The sequence below is a fragment of the Drosophila obscura genome, unplaced genomic scaffold (genome assembly GCF_018151105.1).
Source record: "Drosophila obscura isolate BZ-5 IFL unplaced genomic scaffold, ASM1815110v1 contig_73, whole genome shotgun sequence".
Classification (NCBI taxonomy): Eukaryota; Metazoa; Arthropoda; class Insecta; order Diptera; family Drosophilidae; genus Drosophila; species Drosophila obscura.
Window position 1 is genome coordinate 2,189,711 of NW_024542865.1, and position 5,184 is coordinate 2,194,894.

Consider the following 5,184-nt stretch of genomic DNA (forward strand, 5'->3'; position numbering starts at 1 on the left):
CAGGCCGTTTCGTAAGCTTTCCTGCACTTAATGCACTGGTTTTGTAGAAAAATCTCGTTGCGCTTCGGTTCAGCTTCTCCCTAACCGAAATTATTGTATCGCTATGTAGCTTAGTCATCCTTGTTGGCAAAGTTATGACGCCGAATGCGGCGTAAACGTCTAGTACACCCATACAAATTCATAAGACCATTTTTTAATTTGTAATTTTCTTTTTAATTTCTATACATTAAAATGGCCGATTTTAATTTCTAAGCAATGCGAATTTGTTGGAGTTTTAATTTGTGAGATTTATTTAAATTTTAAATTTAAATTTATTTAAATTATTTAAATCGTAAAACAATATATAAGTGGAGCCATACATATGAAACGTTGCCCTGACAAAACAGATAAAAAGAAAAAGAAGTTGGGCAAAAATGACTTTCGCATCTGCATCCTGCAGCAACTGGGGAAAATGCTGATGAATCTGTGCGAGTATTATGACCTACCCTTTCCATCTGCGTTGGCCTGAAGTTTGGTATTCTGCAGGGTAGAATGGGGGGCCCCGGGCTGAGTCGAGGACTCCAACCAGTTAAAGTTGAATATCCGAGCACTCGCGTAAAATGTGTTGAAGAAGTTGTCTCTTCGCCGTGCCGCACGTGGCGTACACTTCATATTTCCCCACTGAATCAAAGTCACTGTCTGACAGTGTCTGTGCGGATGAGTGTTGACCTTGCGTTGACTGGCCCGCGAAGGTTGCCAAAGGTTTTTGGCTCTTGCCACTAAACGAAATCACTGCAGATCTGCCACAACTGATATTCCGATCTTCGGCAGCATTTTAATGAAATGAAAATCAATTGACCCCATCTCATTGCGACATTGTTCCAAAGTGCAATCCGCCACTATAATTAGATCCAGGTGCCAGGGGAAGGAGCTACACAACATTATGAACTTTGAAAAGGATCTGCGTGGATGGTCAAATGAAGAGCCTTGAATACCTATAGCCAGGCCAGGCTAAATGAACCGTTTGTAATCCACACATTGCCTCGCAAGGATGTCCACAAAGGGCAACCAACCCAGAAATTATGGACAGCAGCAGCAGCAGCATGCTGAGCATTCTTTATGCCAGAGTCTCTTGCTCTTTGGCCATTTTGGCAGCTTTTTGTGTTATCATAATGCATTTTTGGAATTTGGATGGAAGCCAATTTAATTAGGTTTACCTTTCATTTTGTTGTGTGCCTTCCTTCCTACACCTTCTCACACTTCTTGCAAACAAAGTCATTCAACTCTGGCGGAACGTGAACCTGTCCCATATCCCTATCCCTATCCCTATCCCTAACTTGCTTGCCCATTCCCAATGAGTGCCGTGTTTTACCACGCCAAGGCATTGTTCCTTGTGGCCCCCATCCGCTGCAAACTGTTCCCAGTTGCGTAGTAACTTGCGTTTCATTCATAAATTTCTGCCTGCTCTTGGGGGAATGGAACGACCCGAGAAACTGGGGAATTTATCCGCGTCGGCGCAGTCCCATCTGTTACCACTGTCCAGGTGTTCCCTATTACTGCTGTTCTTAGTTCCCTTCCCCTCTGTTCCCAGCTGTTAGCTGTGCCCAGTCCCCTCTGTTCCCAGCTGTTAGCTGTGCCCAGTCCCCTCTGTTCCCAGTCCCAGCTGTTCCCCGTTATAAGCTGTGCTCAGTCCACGCTGTTCCCAGTTATTAGCTGTGCCCAGTCCACGCTGCTCCCAGCTTTTAGCTGTGCTCAGTCCACGCTGTTCCCAGCTGTTAGCTGTGCTCAGTCCACGCTGTTCCCAGCTGTTAGCTGTGCTCAGTCCACGCTGTTCACAGTTCCGAATGTTCCCAGTACAAGCTTTTCCGTGTCCCAGCTGTTCCGCTTCCCAGCTGTTCTCTGTGAGCAGCCAGCAGCTATTCCCAGTCACTACTGTTTCCAAGTGGCAGCTATTCCCAGTCACTGCTGTTACCAGTCACCGCTATGCCCAGCTGAATGAGAACGATAAAATACTGTGAATGAACCGAAAAGGGGAAATACTGTTGGTAGCTAACGAAAGTTAAGAGAGCGTAATTTAGTTTTCTCTTAAATTTTTGCACTGGGAACAAATGCGTTGAGAGACAAAGGGAGAGTAGCGCCGTTGCTCTCCCATTATCAAGCAGGGAACGGACAGACGGACACCTTAGCAGTCTTTTATGTATGTATGTACATACACATGCACGTAGTAGTTTGTGCGTGTGTGTGTGTGTGTGAATCCATTAAACATTTGCATACATTTTCAATGTCAAGCGCTAATATTTGTGTAGATAAAACACAAGTTCATACATACATACATATGTACATATGTACATACCTTACATAGTATATTTTTATGATAATTTAACACGAAATTTGCCACAATTTGTGCTCAACGTGAGACGTGTGAAGCATCCGTAAATGTGCTGCACATTCAAAATGTTATTAAACGAAAACTAGCCAAATGGTCTGAAGAATATGGAGGAAAGGTTGTTAATCGTTAAAGCTGAAGCTACCGCTCCCCCACCCCCACTCTCGGACATTCCCCAATTATGGGTAATTTCCCATTGAAACTAATGGCTATGCTCTATGGTCTGTGGGTCGGCATTCCCCGATAATTAGCTAGCAGCCCACTAATAACACTCAACACTCGAAGAACTAACTTTACTTGCCAGAGTTGCCATGGCACATGGCACATACCGCCCCAGCCATAGAGTAGCAAGCCACGTACCACAAATCGCATTATGCCAACTTACTGCACGACGTTGAGTACAATGTAACTTTCAACTGAAACTAAACTTATCAGTGGCCACAATGCAGCATTCCTATCAATCATGCAGAAGCATAATGTATAAAGTTCTACTGACGGACGACCGGAGTCCGGACAGTTTGTACCATAGAGAGTTCAGCAGGAGAAGACAAACAGCCCACCCACCCACTGCAGCACCCTCCAGTGAATAGTTTGACATGCTCCGCACATCCGCAGCTCGAGCCCAGCTCCAATCTGGGCATCGACTGCAGCGCCGCCGCCGCCGCCGCCGCCGCCCCTTCGCTCCTTCGCTCTGGCGTAGTGGCTGGACGATGACTGGACTCTGATTCGTAGCTACTTATCTACTCATTGTATGTGCACGCTTCGCTGGCTGTTGAAGCACTAAGCTGTCAATGTCGCGTTTATGGAGACACGGCCATGGCAAGAGATAGACAGACAGACAGAGAGACAGAGAGTAGGAGTGTAGGAGTGTAGGAGTGTGGTAGAGAGCGTGTGCCACACATAGTAGTGGTGTCCTTGCTTTGTGTGTGTGGCCACATTAGAGGCACGTTTGAAGCCAATTGCCGCATAAAACGAAGAAAATCACTGAAAAACAACTGACACTGAAAATGTGAGCGTAAAAGGGAAAGGCACGCCACGCATCAAATGGGAATAATTTAGTTCAGTAATCTGAACCTAAACTCAAAGGAAAAATACCAAAAAAAAAAAACAGAATATTTATTTTATTTATTTAAGTGCTATTGTTTATTGCTCCGCTGTAGATCGGGGCAGCAGATTTTCCATATATATTATGGCTGGAACAAATATCAGGGCACGGCGCGATCTGGGCTGATTTCTGCTTAGATAAATTTGGCCTAAATGTAAGTGGGAGATGGGTTGGCAGAGGAGGTGAAATATCAAACGAAAGCCGCTTAGTCGCTTGAGTATCCCAAGAGCTGGGAGTGTCGGTAATTACCCGAGCGAAAGGGACATAGGGATTACAGCACAAATGATTTGAAAATTCAATGCATTACTTGAAATTCCATTCAATGGCTTAGGTGTCCTTCGAAGCGCGATTTATCAGGCTTAGCAAGGCTTTTGCATTACAATTTGCACGCCATGGAGGGGGCAAGCCTTTGCAGCCATTAGCTTGTGGCTGGGCCCAACATTTGTTGGGCTTAAAACAAGTTCCCCTTTTGGCTCAGCATATTCAACTTGTGCCCAGCCCTTGTGCCAGTTTTCGCTGGATATGTCCAGCAGCAGCAGATCGAACCGTCTCAATTGCTTACCAAAAATGATTGAACACGAACAAATTCATGAAGTCCCCTCCAACGCCCGCCCCCCACGGAATAGTTCATTCAACTCGTAATCGCTGGACGTGGCCATGTCCTGGGGGGGGGGGCATAAAGCAAATGAGCAAAGCTTTTAGCTGTTAACTGTTAACTGGTCCCGTTGCGGCAACCGATACCACCAGAGACACCATGGACACCATTGACACCACCAGCAGTGGGTCAACTCTCTCTCTCTCTCTCTCTCTCTCTCTCTCTAGCTCTCTACATTTTTTGTTTTTATTTTTGTTTATTTTTTTGGTGGCTGTAAAGGCTGCTGCAAAGGGCTGGAATGGGTGGCTGATGGCTGGTGATGGCTCGCCGCCATTGGCAATTATTTTGAAACAAATTGTCAATAAATGAAACAGAACTTTTAGATTGCTTTCGGCTGTGTTGTTCTTGCTCACTCAGCGCTCTCTCTCTCTCTCTCGACATACAAACATACATATAGATTTGTGTTTAGTTTGAGCCGCCGTCGTCTTTGGGGCGCCATCTCATTTACATAGACAAAAGCCTCCGATGGAGCCTGAGGCTCCGCTGTGGGACTGCTGGTACTCCACTCCACCACCACTCCGCTAAGGTCCTCCCCCAGGTTAAGGTCCAGCCCGCAACAGCTGCGTCATCGCGTTAATGGCTTACTGCTGCGGCTGCTGCTGGTGTCCTTGCTGCTTACACTCTGGGGCGTATGATTAACTTAACCTTTATTGCCGTCCAAATTAATTCGATTTACGCTTTATGGTTTTAGTTAATTTGCCAAGTTTAGCACACACACACAGCTACCAGCCCCCGCCTCCCTGTCGCTCCCACACCAAAACACTCTCGCTGGCATTTCGTTCTTTTTTCGATTTAATTTGATTACTTTGATTACACTCCACGACAGTGGGCTCCAGCGCTGTCAAGGGCTGCTTAAGCTGTTTACCGATCGTCTTTAATGTATGTACCCTGGCAATTAGGTAGGGAGAGCGGCATTGCAGCTGCAGCAGCCCCTATCCACCACCCACACTCGCTGTCTCTCTGCCAAAAAGTTATGCCAAAAAGAAAAAAGTTGCGTGCACTCCACCTCCGCTTGCCCCACCTACATTTGGCCACACTTTATGGGTCTGTGTGCCCGGG